Genomic DNA, 18844 nt, shown 5'->3' with positions numbered 1-18844 from the left:
TCAAGATCGTGTAGACAATGACAATGCCCAGAGGTCCCCACATTAAACAAAGACAAGGACACGTTCTACAAGGGACCATTTGCCAAGTCCTGTGGTGATGGAGGATTGGCAATGGTGACAGAGCTGTGAACCTGGAGTCCCTAGTCATGAATCAGCACACAAGTGACAGATGCACAAAGGTTGTTGGACACCTGTGTTGGATTAGAGGTGTCCTTGGACAGCAGCATCTATCACTGATCAGTCACCTTCAGGATACCCTCTGATCAACCACAACAAATGGGAAGAGGCTGGGAAAGGTGCCCTGATAAAAGGCTGGCCTACGTTTTTCTGGCTGAGAAGCCACACCATCTTTGGGGTCAAAGAAAGAAAATTGTAAATTTTGCAACTTGGAATGTTAGAATACCCATGGATAACCTTAAGAGTGACTGTCCAGAAAGAAGAAATGCAATCCTATCACCTCAGCTATCAAAACTCCAAAGTGACATTGCCACCCTCAGGGAGACCTACCTTCCTGGAGAGGGGCAGCTGAAGGAACCAAGGAGGGAGATAGGCCTTCTACTGGAAAGGAAAGATTGACAGCAACCTTCCTGTCCATGGAATTGGCTTTGCCATCCAGAATAGGATCTTGGATGCACTGCCAGGACTCCCCAGATGTATAAATGAAAGGCTCATGACACTTCACTACAGCTCATCTGTAACCAACATGCTATCATTATCAGCTCTTATGCCTGGACCCTTGACTCCAATGAAGATGCTAAGGAAAAGTTCTATTTTGACCTTGATAAAGTCCTCACCGCCATTCCAAGGGGAGAAAAGATCATTCCTAAGGGGGAATTTAATGCCAGGATAGGCTGCGACTCTGATGTCCAGGGCAGAATTTTGCCCTTGTTGGGTGGGCATGGCTGGCAGGCCGGGAGCAGCCAAGAAAATGACTATCGCCCAACCATGATTTCACGCTAACTGGCCAATTAACGGACAGTCGGCGTGAAACGCACACTGCAGCACTCAGCGCTGCTGGGGTAGGGCCGGGAGGAGCGTGAGCTCTGAAGTGCGTGCAGTAAAAGTTCCCTGCGGCACCGAGCTTCCTCAGGGAGCTGAAGGTTTTTATCAATAAAAATAAAGACTTTTAAAGTAATGAAAACATGTCCCCTTATGTGAACCTGTCACATGATTCACATGTGACTCTCTCACATGAGCAGGGACATGTTAAATATGATTGTAAAAAGTTTTTTTTAAATCACTAGTCGAAACCTCATCCCACCCATGGATGAGGTTTTGCCAAAAATGCAAAGACCGCTTGGCCTTTTTTCCCATCCGCCAACTGAACAGTTGGATGGGCAGTGAAAAATTTCAATCAATTAGTCAATTAAGGCCTTTAATAGGCCACTTAATTGTCGGCGGGTGTGCTGCTGACTCCTGCACACACCCACCGACCGAAATATTACGCGAGTGCGTGGAGATGTTGGGACACTCGTTCGACGTCATTGCACACTATTTCACACTTGAGTGTGAAAGGTGCACTCCCGCACGTCGAGTGAAAAATTCTGGCCCTAAAGTGGAACCATCGGAAAAATCGGATGGGAAACGGCAAAGCAAATGGTGTCCTCCTGTCAAAGTGTGCTCAACTGGTTTCATTGTAACAAACACCCTCTTTAACCACAAGACCAAATACAAAGCCACATAGAGGCATCCTGAATCAAAGCATTGATACCTTCTGGATTCTTTCATTACTCTGGTTAAAGTTCTTAGTACTGTGGAAAATGCTGGAAAAATTCAGCGTTTATGGAGAGAGAAACAGAGTTAATATTTTGAGTCCAATATGACTCTTCTGAACTCTGACCTATATTTATATAGCTGGTTGTTATGGTACAGCCAATGGTAAATGCTGAGCTGCTCAAATTCCTAAGGGAAATTTGAAACAACTGCCACATCTGTTTTACAATTTGTATAAATCTTGAGAGGCTTGCCTTGAATTCAGTAGTAATAAGATGACCAAGTCTTATAGGTCTCTTACAAAACTAAAGTAAACCTTTATTAAAGAAGAAATGACTTTAAGTACAGACATAGATCTACAAATTACTACTACGCAAACTTCTAAATCCCCTAGTTAATCTAACTCTCAGTTACAATTTCATCAAGACAACAGTAAGGCACATAGATTTTAAAAGGCCCAGGCAAAGTAACACACAATATCCTGAAACATTCGAAATCAAAATGAGTTTTCTTAGCTTCAGTTCTTTGTAGACAGCAGCTTGAGGCTTAGGTGCTGGAGGCTTTTCAGACTTATTAGATCTTAGAATTCCTGCCCTTACACACAGCCTTCTCTCCTTTATCCATATTTTCCCCTTATGCAAATTTCCATTGTTTCACTATGTCTTTGGGCTTTACCTCTCTAATAGAAAGTCTCTCATAGTACCAATTTTACCAGTGATCTTTGGGAAAAATAAACACACTGTTTCTTAACTTCTCCTGGCTAGGTATAATATTTCAATCCCTCTTTTGAATTCAATCACAGACTTCGCTATTACTCTACGTTACAATAAATTCCAATAACATTATGAAAATTATTATACCTTCCTGACACTGGTCCAGTTAAGTTTCTGATGGATGATAACTGCCCCCCACCAACTCAAGGAGGTTGATTATGGGGTTCAGGAATGGTAATGGCATTCAATATGATGGGGGAGATAGCTGGAATTTCTCTTATTAGTTATTGTCATTGCCCAACACTTGGATAATAATAATGAAGCTTGTCACTTTGTCAACCCAAGCCTGAATGTGTCCCGGTTTTGCTGGCACAAATGTTTCATTATCTGAAGAGTTGCAAATGGAACTGAATGCTGTGCAGTCATCAGCAAACTTACCCACTTGTGGCCTTATTATTAAGGAATGGGCATTGACGAAGCAGCTGCAGATGATTGTGTCTAGGACACTACCCTTAGAAATCCTGCAGCAATGTCCTGCGTTGAGGTGGCTGGCCTGCAACAACCACATCTTCCTTTATGCTAGTTGTGACTCCAAGCAGTAGAGAGTTTTCCCCCGATTCCCATTGGCTTCAATTTTGCTTGGTTTCCTTGATGTCTCACTCAGTCAAATGCAGGATTGATGTCAAGGACAGTTACTCTCACCTCACTTCTAGGATTCAGTTCTTGTGTCCATGTTTGGATCAAGGCAGTAATGATGGAGCTGAATGGTCCTAGCAGAACCCAAATGAAGCATAAATGAGTAGGTTATGGCTGAGTAAATGCCACTGGGAGCACTGTCGATGACAGCTTCCTCCACTTTGCTGATGACTGAGAGTTGATTGATGAGGCGGTAATTTGTAGGATTGTATTTGCCCCGCTTTGTGTGAACAGGGCATACCTGGGCAATTTTCCACATTATCAGATAAATGCCAGTGTTGTAGGTGTGCTGGACCAGCTTGGCCAGTGGTATGGCTAGTTCTGGAGTCCAAGTCTTTAGCATAACAACACAAATGTTGTCAGGGCCTTTGCTGTAACCAGTGCCTTCAGCCATTCCTTGATATCATGTGGAATGAACTGAATTGGCTGAAGATTGGTATGTATGATGCTGGGGACCTTAGGAGGAAGCTGAAGTGGATCATCCACTCAGCACTTCAGGTTAAAGGTGGTTGCAAATGCTTCAGCCTTGTCTTTTTCACTGACTGGGCAATTGATAGCACCTTCCAACTTCAACCTCTACCACCTAAAAGAACAAGGATGGCAAACCCTGCCAACTACACGTTTCCTTCTAAGCCACACATCATTCTGACTTTGGAGCTATATCACCATTCCTTCAATATCATTTGGTTAGAAATCTGAAAAGCCTTTCCTAATAACACTGTGGGTGAGCTGACACCACATGACTGCAGTGGATCAAGAAGGCAGCTCATCATCATCTTCTCAAGGGTACTTAAAGATGAGTAACAAATGCTGGCCTTGCCACCAACGCTCACATCACATGAATATATTTTTTTAATTGTTGTTGAGGCTTTCACAAAGCCTCCCCCTCCTGTTTAATTGTCCTATTTTACTTGTGCACCACCATTCTCAACTGGATGTGACAGAATTGCAAAGCTTTGACCTGATCTGTTGTGTTGTGGGGCTCTGTTATATTCTACTCCTCTTCCATCTAAATGTAGCAATCATACAGGATTGGTAAACAATAACATGGGTTCTTTATTTGAAGACAAGACTGTATACAAACGCTGTCCACTCGGAGTATAATACATCTAATTTCTACCCTGCTGCTTGTCAACTGACTACAAAGTCATGCAACTAATATATCATACCCTGCCAAGGTATGTAATGATTGACAGCAGTTTAAGAAATGCCCACTTAAAGGTAAATGCACATATTACAACATCTCTCTTTTTTCTAGGATTACCTTTGAATACTCAAACTGTTTACATGATAGCAAATGAAAATAACCTTGTGTCTGAATGAACTTTAACACAGAACAAGAAATTTACAAGTTTCTGAAACATACCAGTGGTTTGCTTATCCATCCAGCTTTAGTTATGGTGATCTTTGCTGGAGGCTTCTATATGTTTTCAGAATGATAGTTGGGGTGATTTGTTTGTGCTTTTTGTTAGATCATGTTCTAGCCACAATAAGATTAGCCTGTGTTTCAAATTGTGGTATTGTTCTGAAGTGGCATTTGTTTCACTGAACTGTCATGCCACTTGGTGTTTGTACTTGATACAATCTTGGCCCTGGGCATATGCTGACAATTTCTGCTGGATTCCAGGTGGGTGTTGGATGTTCAGTCTGATGTTCAGGCTGGGTAATTCATTACCTACATGCCAGTCATGGGCATCTCTTATTTTTCCCTGTTTTTCACGTAATGCATCAGATACTCCTGCGAGTATTAATCAATGATGACTGGAGAGGTTTGTCTGTACTTGACTGCCAAATAATAATTCTGTGTTGGTTCAGCAGTGTGAAGTTTGCAAGTTTGGAATGAGTGTATATATTCTGTTAAAACAGTGGTGTTTAACCTGTTGACCGATGATCTGCATTGCAGAGTTAGGTGATCTTCTCCCAGTGTAAGCACAAGGTTTCTGATGGTGCTCCTTGTGGTCTCTGTTCCTCATCATTGTCTTGACGATGCCATAAATGGTGACCAAGGACAAGTCCCTGCATGCTGATAGGCCTAAAACCACTGGACCTGTGGTGTCCACAGTATAAACTATCTAGGGTGACCAGGGTGAGTTTTTGCAGCAACACTTGAGTGTAATGGATCCCAGGGATGGAATCTCTGACTCATTGTACATGGTAAGTTTGACAATAATTGGTTGAATCATCATTTATCACTCCTGTGGGTACATACATTTCTGTGTGCAAAGTGGGAGAATGTTTGCACATGCACTGATATCCATTTTAGCATTTTAGGTTTTGCTGACCCTGCATCTGTGGGCATATAATGCAGACAGTGACAAAGACTTCTTTGGTATCACTCTTTGATATTCACTGTGCTGAATGTCGGCTCACTTTGTGTGTTGATGTGCTAGTCATCCTTTTCATCTAACTGAATAGTTTGGCTAGACATTTCATGGATCTTGTCTTGACATTGTTTGGTACACGGTCTTGGTTGTTTAGAATGCTGTACCTGTCTGGCCTCTGGTTTTGGCTTCTCATGATCTTGAACTGCTTGTTTTGGCCTTTGTTTTCTGAATTAGAACTTCCAGTGTCCACTGGTACCACATGCCCTGCATACAGTGTTAAATGCCAGGCATTTTCTGGGTGCATGTTTGAGGCTGCACTGCCCGAATTGTTTACTAGGCTTACCTGAACTGACTAAGGTGGCAATTGTTGTAGTATGGGTTCTTTAGATGTCTCAATGATGAAATCCTTGAGACATGTATATATGAACATGAACCATTCATTGTTACACTTTTAACTATTTACCGGTCCCAGGTTACTGACACGCATGGTACAGTTAGCTCGACGCAGGCTAGTTCCAGAGTATTCGCTCCAGACTGTTCTCTCAGTCTATTACCATGTGACTATGCATCAGACTGCAGGTGGTACTATTCTCCAGTCCAACATTAACACTTGCTCTGCTGAGCATCTTTACATTAGAATGTCATACAAGCACAGCATACAACAGCCCCTTTCTTCTCCAAAGAAAACTTTTCTCCCTTCCAAAAAGAATATAAGTGTCAACAATGCAATCTTTATTTGTTATCCCTTCTCTCCCACCTCAAGTCTCTGACTTTGTAAATTGAGGCACTCTTGAGGCTTAACATTCTTCTACATCTCACTCTGTCATATTTGGAAGAATGGTAATGGTACTCTGTGTTTCTGGCACTTAGTTATCTCCTTTTGATTCACGTTTTGCTCACCCTTGAGTTTGTGTTTCTGTTATTAACAGCTCATCTGCATTTTTCAGACATTGTGGGTTTGTCCCTTTCCTTCTAAATGCACTCCATTCATTCCTAGAGTGGACTTGAAGAGCTATTAATATCCTGAAGAGCTATTAATGTCTATAACGTTATTAGAATTTTTTTTAAAAATTGAATCTGTGTCTATGTGTTTGGCTGTGTGTGTCTTAATTGGGTTAAAGCCAGCTAGTCTGGGTTCTTTGATACATAATAGTTTGACATGTTAATTGGGTAAACAGTAAGGAGGATAGAAGGTAAAGTGTAAATTTGCATTTGTTGAATAAAGCATTCAGGAGTGGGAGTAAAATCTTGCACCTATCTCGGAGATGCCAAGCAATGTGGTCATATTACTAATAAAATTTGTGGGATGAAAATATTATTGTTAGAAGTTGTGATGTTAAAAGCCTAGGATACCATGGAAAATTTACATTCAAAGGAAAAGCTAGGTATAAACAAAAAGGAGTTTGTGTGTGTAGGTCAGAGGAATTTAAGATCTAACTCGCCTATAAGCCTATAACTGTGTCTGCAAAGGAACCAAATTGCAAGAAACTTCATTGTAAATTTGTAAGGTCAAATGTGCTTTGCCTGGTGTCTGTTTAAAGTCTATGGGTTATTGTTGCCTTAGTGAAGATTTACTTGAAGTGATTCATTTTGGGATTTGTTTAAATGTTATTATGGTAGTAATTGGCGTATGTGTTCAATTTTTTCTTAAATTAAATGTTTAATTTTGTTCTATATAAAAACACCTTTTGAGGCTTGGTGTTCTGATTCCTGAATTCAGAACTGCATCTCAAACAAACCAATTAAAAATATTGGTTATGACAGTTGTTCAGGTTTCCCTCTGGGATTTAAACAACTCAGCTTTTACCAACTGCTGTGTCATAACACTGCCATGCTCTTGCTGAGCCTTGACATTTTTCAAATAGAATCTTCATTTCCACTTGTTTCACAATTTCAGCCAAACATTTGTTTGTTGTTTTATTTTCATATCATTTTGCAAGCTGATGAATCTTTTCATTCAGCTCACTGCTTCTCATTACATCTGAGACATCCAGTACTTTATCTTCTTCTAGTTCCTTGTATTTCTGTGTTGGATTTACATTTTCGGATCTTTGTGTTTGGCTGTATGTCTGTGTGTTCTGTCTGCAACAGAACTTTCTCCTTCATTTTGGTTTCGCTGTTGGCTACGTTTGTCCCCAGTGAAGTCTTAACCTGTTTCAGTTCTATAATTGTGCAATCCATAGCTTCATTATCTGCTCACAGTTTGGAAAGTTCGGCAACTTTTCCTTTCAAAGTCTCTTCTTTTTCATTCAACTGCTTCTTCAGCTCCTCAGCCTGTTTCTTGTAGCTTTCAGCTTTCTCCTGAAATATTGAACATTGCTGAGTCTTCTCTGCCAACTGGTTCTTCAGTTTGTTCAGAGTGACATTATATTCATTTTGTTTCTCTTCGGAATTTTCCAGGAGAATAAATGTTGTCCTAAGGGATTCATGTAACATGTGAAGGCCTTTCAATAGGATTTCCTTTACTTTGTGAAGCTCACTTGTTTCATCTTGAGCTTTCCTGTAATTCTTCTGCTTGGCTTCCATTCTGCTATTGAAGACAGTCTTCATTTCTTCAAGTTGCTGAATGGTTATGCATTCTTTTTGCATTTCATCTTGAAGAAAAATCAGCTGTTCTTTCAACTGTTTATTTTCTTACTCACCTCTTGCCAATTCAGTCTGGGCTTCAGTATATCATTTTGTTGCCATTGATAGTTCCAATGCAACTTTTTCTGAAGTAATATTCAATGTCATTTTTAGCTCCTCACGTTTTTCCATAGCTACATATTGATTCTTCAGGGAGTCTTTCAGGGTTGCAACTTCTTTGCTTGTCTTTTCTGCCTGATGTTTTGCCTAGCTGTACAACTCCTGCTTTGATTTGCCACCTGTGGAATTGACTATCGGTATTTCCCCCAATACCTTTGATTCGTCTCTGAAATGTGTTCATGCAGATCTCAAAGAGCTTGGCTCAATGAACACTTCAGTTTATCGTGCATTTTCAGAGGTATATACTCTGCTTGAAACTGGTGCTTCAAATCTTTCAGTTCAGCTGTGATGCAAACATTTTCCTGTAGAACCACTTCATTTATTTTTGTATGTTTTGCTTCTTTTGAGTTACCTCAGATAGTTTTTTTTCATTCACAGCCATCTGCTCACTTCACACTGCTATCTGTCTTCCTTTCTCAGGGGTCTTTTGGCTCCTTCCCTCTGGAGCTTTCTGCCACCCTCTCTCGGAAGTCTCTTGTTGCCTCCTCTCTGTGTTTTTGTTGCCCTCGGCACTTTATTGGGAGTTTAAAATATCTATCAAAGGCTTTTAATATCTCATTAAATGTTGAGTATGGATTTATATGTCGGCTGTGAAGTACTTCACCAGCAAATGAACCAAAAAAGAATAAAAATTTATCAACTCGTACTTTTCCTGCTTCTTTATTTAATCTTGTAGTTCTTCTGTAAACTAAAAATAGTCTTCTCCAAGATTACCACTCCTTGGCCTGATTTAGCTACTTCCATAGCACAAATGCATATGGCTCTTTAATTTTCTATCCATGGTTGCTTTTTCCTTTTGAAGTTACTGCCATTAGTGTTTTAAGAGCTGTCAGTGCAGTAACCATCTTTTTACCTCTCAGGTTGTTTCTGCAGTTGCCTTTTCTCTATATATGTTTCACATGCTTTTGCTAATTTTGGCAGCTTCCCTACAATAATAGGCCTTCTCTTTTGCTAAACTGTTTTAAACTATTAAAGTAGCACCATTTCTTTCCCGGGTGCTACTTTCTTTTCTTTCACTCCTGAATGGCCTTTTTGAACTGTGTGTGTTTTGGTGGGCTCACGGTCCCATCGGGGTCCATTTTCTTGAAATATAAACCGACAGCGCTTTGTTCTTAAAATCTGTAGGTCTCTTTAAAAAAAACTCCAGAGGTTCTACTAAAACTTTTGACTGCTTAAGCTATTTACAGATCCCAGGTTACTGTCGTGCATGGAGTTCTTACCTCCATGCAGGCTGGTTCCAGAGTGTTCTCTCTAAACTATTCTCTCAATCTATTACCATGTGACACTATACATCAAACCATGGGTGGTGCTATTCTCCAGTCCCACATTAACCCTTACTCTGCCAAGCACCTTTGCATGACAATGGCATGCAGGCGCATCATACAAAATCATGCAACACCAATGAAGGATGAATTATGCATAGCCTGTAGACTCTGTCTACCCATTAGTATGGCGTTGTACTTGTTTCCACTTAGTAATAGTCCTTCCATGACGTAACCTTTTGGTTGGTGTCTTTTGAAATGCTTTCATTAGTTTAAATGCTATCACAACCTTGATTATTCTGTCCACTAGCTCTGTTGTCGTAAAGTCAAAATCACACCCCGTGTCTCTACATCTACTTATGAATTCATCAGTGGTGTCTGTTGGTTGTTGCTCAAAGACATGAATTCCAGATGGTGTATTCTGAAATTGAGGTTTACTCATAATTGATCTCTAAGTTTTGACCATATTTTTTCTGGATTTTTTAAATGGTCGTCAGAGTTCAGTGTTATTACGTGGCAGATGATTTGTGCCAGGCAGAACAAATCCACAAGGAAACTTAGCCACACCTGCCACAATGGTTTTGCAATTTGCATTTAGAATGAGAGAGGTGTGCACTGAATTCAGAAGTAATGCGTCCACTAAGGCCTTTAGAGATTTTAAAAATGAAATTAAAGTATTTATTAGCAAAAGAAAAAAACCATAAGACTACAATTACTTAATACTGTAACAAATCCTAAAATTCCTAATTAACCTCACCCCCAATTACACACCTCCTTTAAGGCAACAGCCCAAAATAGATCTTAAATTTTTTTTTAAAAAGCCAACAAATTACGACAGTACCCACTTGATAGTGTAATTCCCAAAGGCTTTTCTCCAACTTTTGTTATTGGACACAGTAGACGTACTCACAAATGGCTGGAGGCTTCCCGAAAGCTGTTTCACACACTCCTGTTAGATCTTACATGGTCCACCAACATAACCTTTCATTCTCCTTTATATATGTTTCACTCTCTTTAATCTGTAAATTCCATTGTTCCATAAGTATTTGGGAATGTACTTTTCCCATAATATAAAAACTTTCATGTTGCCAATACTGTTAGTGACCCTTGGGAAAAAATAAACACACTGCTTGACCTTGCTTATCTGGCTAGTTGTGAACATCCTAACATCCCCTTGAAATTCAAACAACTCCTTCACTTATCTAAAAATGCAAAATTTCCTTCACACCTTATATGCTAAGACAGCATCCATATTTACTCATTGGCATTTCAAGGGCACTTCTACACCTAACTTCTTGTGGTAATTTCAAGGTTGCAGTCTACCTGACTCCAATGGAATTAAATCACACAGACAGAACCATCTATACTCACACCTACTTTACAATAAGCCAGAATAATAATATAAAAATTATTACACTTTTGTGGAGACCTTCATTGCCTGTAGCATTTTTAATTTTAATGGCTTGTTTATCTGGTTCAGAAATATCAAGGTCCAGAAAGTACGGTTCAACTCATTGTCAGAACAAAATAAATTTAACTGGGAGATCTATTGCGTTCCAATTGAGTTTTAAAATGTTGTGGTTACCTTTTAGCTTGTTGCAGGGTTTTTAAAGCTGTCTGAAGCTTTTGACAGAAACCTGGTTTCCTTCAGCAGTGGCAGCAGTAGTCAGTGCCAACGCCCTGCAAAAGAGAACAGCCACCCAGTGGCACTCCAGGATGAATGCTCTCATCCGTTCTGCAAGTGTAACTCACTTTTCTCATCACTCTCAACTCACACACTCACAAACCCATCACATATCCACAGGGATCTCACACCTCAAGGGGCAACATCACTCACTCACACAAGAACTCTTACATCTCTATCAGGCTGGAACCCTCCTGAGCTTGGGTCCTCATTCCTGTGCATGTCTCTGCTCACCACTCACACATTCCACGCTGTGCCATGTGTCCTGCTCACACTCTCTCCATCTGCTTTCATGCAGGAGAAGCCTATTCACATTAGCAGGGAGATGGCGCAGCCAAGCGATTGACACCTTCACCTAGCCAGTCCTTCAGCTTCATCCAGGTCCTCAACTCCAGCCAAAAGGAATCCTCCTCCATTGAAGAGCTGGAAATGAGCAGCCTGGAAGATCCAAACGCTCCACCAGCACAGAGACCTAGATTTAGAGCAGGCTCACGTTCACAATCTGGTGGTCAGCGCACGGATACGTGGTCACAGCAGGAGGAAACAGGTTCAACCGAGTTCCCCAGCACTGGGAGGACTGCTGGGGAGAAAGCATTTGTGAGGTCCGAGTCAGATGACCAGTCTCCAGATTTGGCCTCCCAACTCATCCTGGAGAGTCAACAGAAGGCATGGGAACATCATGCAGACCTTGAACAGAGTGGCATGTGAGTCAAAGGAGTGCGTCCACCTGCTCTCTGATAAAATGGTGCCCATTTGTGCGAATATGGAGGTCTCCATAAGGATGATGGCAGATGCCATGGAGCCCCTCGTTCAGCAGAACGTTGAGATGTGTGCAGACCTGCATTCCATCATGGGGGCAAGTTCCTGCAGAGGAACACGAGAGAGAAACGAGTCTCCTTGATGTCCCTCTAGATGCTCCTTCCCCTCAAAGAATCAGGTCGGGGCGAGAAGGAGCGGCAACTGGACACCCCTGTGTTATCCGTTCAGGAATCTCAGAGACTGTGCCCTTTGCCTATGAGCCCCTCAGCCTCATCCTCTGTCACCGAAGAGGGAGCAACTGGCCAATGAGTGATTCTAGAGGGCGAAGTGTGTGTGTGGCAGTGCATTTCGGAGCCTCATGCAAGCACTCTTCCACGCATGTAGATCCTTCCTGTATCATACTCATCTCAATGTCCTGAGCATTTTGAATGCTGCCTGCTGAGGTTCGCTTTCATTTGTCCATCTGAGTTGACCTGCATCTTTGCTCACCCACTGATCACATTCTCATGCAGCAGCTGAATCTCATCCACCACAACTATCATTTCTCTTTTGATTGGGCAGCATGGTTTGGATTCAGTTTTTTGTGCGCTCCCCCATCTTTTCTCCTCCTCCAGTTATCCATTTCCTTTCCCACATCACTGTTGACACCCCAGCATCACCTTCCACCTCCCCTCCGTGACTTCCAAGCCACAACCCTTTTCCTGTAGGAATGTCCAGATGAACTCCCCAAACCTCCTCCTTTCCTCCCCCAGGGTCTACGTCTGCCTCCGAGTCCTCACCAACCACCCTCACAGTCCCTTCTACTGCTACCGTCGCACCCTCACACCCAACCCTACCTTCACTCTGCCCTCGGTCACTCTCACCATTCCCTCATTCCACGCACACCCTCAGTTCACTCCCCAGGAGGCAGTCATGGACTCATCAGAGCCCTCCCTTACATGTTCATCTGGACATCCCCCCTCTCTGGACCCCTTCCCATCTTGGAACCCCTTCCTACCTCTGGACTCTTCCCTTTTTGGAACCCCCTTCCCCTTTGGAAGCCCTCGCCCCCAGACTCTCCCACTTGGTCCTCCCCCGCCCCTTTCGGACTCCCGCTTAGTCCTTCCCCATTCCTGACACCTTCAGGCACACTTAACTTTTCCTCTGCCCTTGGTCCTTCCCCCTTACCAACTCATTTCTCTAGCCTTACTCCTTCACCCTCCGCACTCCTTCCTCCCTATGGGCTCCCTCCCCTTTCCTCACTCCCTCCTCTCCCTTCTGCACTCCTTCCTCCCCCTCGAATGCATCCCCTCTCCACACTACTTCCTACCACCAGACTGCCTCCTCTCTCTGCATTCCTTCCACTCCTGGACTCCCTCCCTTCCCCACATCCCTTCCTCCCCTCCCCAAGATCCCTCCCCTCTCCATGCTCCTTACCCCCTCCAAACTCCTTCCCTTACACATCCCATGCCCCTTACACCTAACTTTCCAGTTGCCATCTTCTCCTGTTACCCCCCTCTCCCCATATTCCCTCCACTCTCCCAACCTCACCCTACCCTGACATCTTCATTCACCCCCAACCTCATCCCATCTTGATATTTCTTCCTCTCCCTGTTGATCCTTGACCTTCCCCTCCACTCCTTCAATGATCACTGTTGTGAGCAGACCCTCAACTTTGACCTTCCAACTCCCGAGAGCTGTTTCACAGAAGAGACATGTCCATGAGAATCCATCCAGCATGCCCTGGACGTCCCTCCAGTGTGCTATTGCTGTTGGGCTCCTGCATCTTCTGCTCCTCGGATAACCGCGATGTAAGCAAGGCCCTGGCGGTAAGTCCCAACTTCTGTACGCCACACACCAGCGTGTTTTCCCGCCGATGTGGGCTGATGATCCAGCGTGGGGGGATGATTCCAGCAGGCTGGCCTTAGACTGATATACTGACGTATTACAATGAGGTTCCCAACATCCGATGGCAGGGAACGCGGCCCACCATCAACAGACTGAGCGGACAATCACAAACTGGTTTCAGGCCGTCTTGCATATTGTCCGCTTGCGCTGCTAGACACGGCCAACAACAACAGGCATGGAAAATTCTGCCCAAAACAGTAATTTTGGCATGAAATAGAGCTGCCTGTTTTAAAAACATATCTTAATAACCTTCTTTTAGCTGTTAGGAGCTGTTACTGGGTAGATTCTTCTTCCCAGCCCAGTTTGCAGTATTTAGCTTCAGCAATAATGAATTCTCCTGTCTGTGGAGCTCTACACAAACTGAGACCCACTGTAGTCTGCTGTTTAATTTATGTTCTTTCTTAAACTTTTCAGCAGTTAGACCTTTACTAATTAAGTGCTCTCAAATTTGAACAATCTTACCGAGACCTGATGCTAGCTGCCTGGAGTGAGGTGCAATCCCAGAATGGAGGTACAGTGTGAGTAGAATCCCTACAAGCTGCAGAATCACTTACACGTGATAAGCTTTGATAGTTTTTCGTTTTCACACCTTTCATTTTTTCTGCTGAATGTGAAGGGGTTGAGGCTTGTATTCTGCTTCATCAAATCTCCAAAACCCATGCTACCATCCTGCCACCGTGTTACATTCTGCTTCTATTCAATATAAACGTACCAATCATACACAAGGTTTGATAAACGATAATGTGGGCTTTTTATTTTGAAAATAAGACCATATACAGATAGTGTTCATTAGGAGGCTAATTATAGCACATCTAATCTCTCACCTGCTGCTTGTCACAAGTTATGGGACTAATACATCATTTCCTGTCAAGGTATGTTGTGATTGACAGCAGTTTAAGTTCCTTTTAAGGTAAACGCACATCATATCAGAATATCAATAGTATTCTGCTTCTGCTATTTAGTATCTTAACTGTTCTCGCATCACCTCATGTTCATGCTTTACTTTAGTACCATTTGCAAACCTTTTGAAAATGTATCAGGTTGCTGAAGTGAGAATCACTGTGTATTTTGAACATTGCAAATTAGTGATTGCATGTTTTATTTGATTAGTATCTTTTTTATATATCCCTTGTTTATATGAAACCCCCACCAGTTTACAAATAGAGTAATTTCTTAGGTGTGGTTTCAAAAAATCTTCAGTTAAGGACTTTAATCTGAATCAAGATACCCTCTTTAGATTTTCCGTATTTTACACTAGAACTATTAATGAATGTTAAAAATAATTTGGAGGGAGAAGCCGTGAGAAAGAGATAGATGAGCAAATTTGTTGGCAAATTTTGAAGGTGTGAAACGATAAAAGACTGGTAGTCAATTGCAGGGTAAAGCAGTAATGGAGAGATGGAGGGCATTCAGGGAAGAGGTAGTTCAGGTGCAAAGTAGGCATATTCCTTTGAAGGGAAAGGTATAGTATCCAAAACAATTGCACTCCGAATGACAAAAGACAGAAAAGGTTAAAAAAAACACAGAAAATAGGGGGCTTATAACAAATACCAGGACCAAGATTCAGCTAATGATAAGGAAGATTGTGAAAAGTACAGGAGGGAATTGAAAAGTTAGAACAGGAGGCATAAAGGCGATGAGAAATGATTAGCAGACAATGTTGAATTGGAATCTAAAACATTTTGTAAATATATAAAGTGTAAGAGTTTAGCTAGGGAAAAACTTTGGTCTATTTAAGGCCTCAAAGGGAAATCTTCATGGAAATGATGTGGCAAAAATATTAAATGTGTACTTCACATCTAGCTCCAGCTAGGGATCATAACACTAATTTACAAAGATTCAAGGAATGGATGATAGTAACAGTAGGCATAAATTAGGTTGGATGCTAGCATGTATTACTGGATGAAACACTTGATAAGAGTGTTGTCAAGTAACTTCGCTTTTGGTACAAGAAACATGGTACCTTGTGATACCTTAAAAGCAATGGTTGGAATTTAATTGTTGCCCTGGTGGGCCCGTCCACCAATGGCAGAGATGGCGCCAATAGCCATTCTGGGAGCCCCTGTCCAGATTTAATAGCAATCAGGCACCTAACTGGTTGATGACGGGTTCCTCGGTGTCTTCAGGGTGGATGCCCTATTTCCGAGAGCTCTCAGCCAATCAGACACTTGCAACTCTCCTGTACCAAAGCGCCACTGGCAGCGCTGACTACTGCTAGTTCCATAGTAGGGCCTAGGAGCAGGATCTAACACTAAAGCCTTGGAGGAAAGGTAGATGAGGCCGAATCGCCAGGGCTACTGAGGGACGCTCCAGTGAGGTAGTGAAAGAGGGTTAGTTTAAAGGGCAGACTCCTGCCTGGGCTACCTTTGCTGCCTGTAGGTCTCTCCACTGGGCATTAGCTGCCCAGATAGGAGGGTTTCCTCCCCCCAAGTCACAGGCATGCTTGCCAGGGTTTACCTGGTGGGTTGCCCACATGCCATGGTCCCCAGCCACTGCTGGTGGTATATCACAGCGACAAAATGAAGCCCTTAAGTACCCACTTAAGGACACCAGTTAGCCTCTGGATAGGTAGGCTGCCCTTAAACCTTCCCGACCCAGACTTAATTGGGGAGGTTTGGGAAGGTGACGGGGTCTCCACTCCAATTCGTCCCACACCATTATATGGAGCCCCCAATCTTCCAGCCCACCTGTGGAGAGGGCATTAAATTTTGCCCAATGGTTAACAATTTTCTTGGGAATACCATATTCTTTGGTTATCTGCCCTATTATTCTTTTGAAGACCCTCCCACCTTTGCTGACCTAGTGAAGTCATTAAAGCATTTGACACTTCAGGGTGTTCTTGGATTTATGGGAATCCCATTCACAACTCTGACCAAGTCCATTTATATAGCCCATGCTACCGCATGCAATGGCATCTTCCCTGAAATACCAACTATCTTACCTCTATTTTCTCTAATTTAGGTAGCAATGATTCCACATCAGCTTCAGTGAAGTTATATACTATGTATTTCCCTATTAAGCACCAACTATTTCAGCCCCATTTTCCAATATCCAGTATGAGAGCTTTAAATACAAAGATAGCGCCCCTTCTCTTCTCCCAATTCGCAGAGGTTTCCAGGGTCCCCAGGCCCTTTGTTAATTGGATTGCCCCCGTGGTTCCTCCTAACTCTATTGAAAATATATGTCTCTGGGATTACTGCCCAAATTAGTCTCTTCAGATCCCAGTGAGCATAAGTCCAGCTCTGTTACATCTACACTTCCTTATTAGAGACCCTGAAATTTATAGACTATCATTTCTGCTGATATGAATATTATGGCTGTTTATAATGTGTTTTCTAATTTTCTAATACTGCATTAACACAAAAGGTCCACAAAAGTGCTGTTGTACTCTCACACATTCCTTGATGGTTAACATCACTCTTATTGACATTAATCTGCCACTTGTGTCATTTATTAGCAATACTGTCTAATTGCGAAGGAACAATTCTTCCACAAAAATGGCAACCGATGCTTGCCACTCAAAGGAACGTTAATAATAAATGTAAAACTGTACCTGATATGCATATTATACCTTAAAACTTAATTTTAAAATTAATTGAAAGTTCCCATGACGGGCTCCATCTCAAGGGAAAATTCATTTTGAAATATCTGCCCACAGTACTAATAATACATGTAGATGGTGCAGTAATAAGACTTTTCAATGTAATTAAGCACACTGCTTGTAAGCGAAGTTAATATTATGCGACAACTACCCCTTGTATATCTAACCATTGGGTGGCCTTTGAACCAAACCTGAACTGTTTGTGCCAGCTCCAATATCATCTCGGTAATGGTAAGTTTTCTTCTGTTATCTGTTTATTCTCTGCATTTTCTCTCTTTCAGTTTTTCTATCATTAGTTGGTTTTAGTTACTTTGACACATTCTGCCTGCTCTTCAGTCTGTCTCAAAGTCAGAACTAACCAGAACATCACCTTCTCCATTGACCTCAACAGTTAATAAGAGAGGGCTTAAGGCCTTGCAACAGTGCTCTGGCTTCTTTTCTATATAGGGTGTTATTACTGAATACATGTTGCCCTCAGGCCACCAAAGCACCAGTGAATATCATTGTGAATGGAAAGTTACTATTCCAGCTAGTCTCTGAGCACAGAAATAGAGGCATGCAAGTTTGTTCAAGGTACCCAGGTAGTTTTCATGGGGGAGAATTTTCTGCATGTTGGGCGTGCTGGTCGAAAGCGGGCACAGAGCTGATCACCGCCCGCGATCAGCTCCGCGCCACCATTTTACACAGGCGGGCCGATTAAGGACACCCAGCGTGAATCGGGAGGGGGTGGGCAGCAGCGGGATTCTAATGACAGCCGGGTCCAATGACGACCCAGCGGCCTACTTAAGAACCACTCAGGCAGCCTTCCAAAGGCTGGCAATGATGGCGACGGGAAGGGTTCCTGAGAGCACTCTCGGAGATCAGGCCAGGTAGGAGGGCAGCTCGGCCGGGCACTGTGCCCCTGGATTCTCGGATAAGTGCCTCGCTGCCCTCCTTGAAGAGCTGGCAGCATGGTGTGAAATCATTGTGCCGAGGGAAGGGAAGAGGAGGCCACCCCACATGACGAAACATGCCTGGAAGGAGGTGGCAGAAAGGGTCAGCGCACACGATGTGGTGCGACACACCTGGGTTCAGTGCTGGAAGCACTTCAATGACCTCTTGCGATTGGGAGGTTGAGAACCGTGTTGGCATGGGTTACTTAGCACAGCAGTTAGGTTGGCCACCAGGGCACCCCCCTCAACTCTGAATGTTGTTACTGCATTGAATCATTCATTGCATGTGGCCTTCGCTGGGTGGGTCAGCATTTATTGCCCATGCCTAGTTGCCCCTGAGAGGGTGGTGCTGAGCTGGCTTCTGTATCCATTACATGTGGTACACTTACTCCCACAGCACTGTTTTGGGGGTGACCTCAAGGATCTGTACCTAGGCGCAGTGCTGGAACGCCGAAACATTTCAAAGTCAAGATGCTGAGTGACTTGGAAGGGAACTTTCAGGTGGTGGGGCAGCCATCCATCTGCTGC

This window comes from Carcharodon carcharias, chromosome 11 (genome assembly GCF_017639515.1).
Source record: "Carcharodon carcharias isolate sCarCar2 chromosome 11, sCarCar2.pri, whole genome shotgun sequence".
NCBI classification, from domain to species: Eukaryota; Metazoa; Chordata; class Chondrichthyes; order Lamniformes; family Lamnidae; genus Carcharodon; species Carcharodon carcharias.
This window is presented reverse-complemented; position numbering follows the sequence as displayed.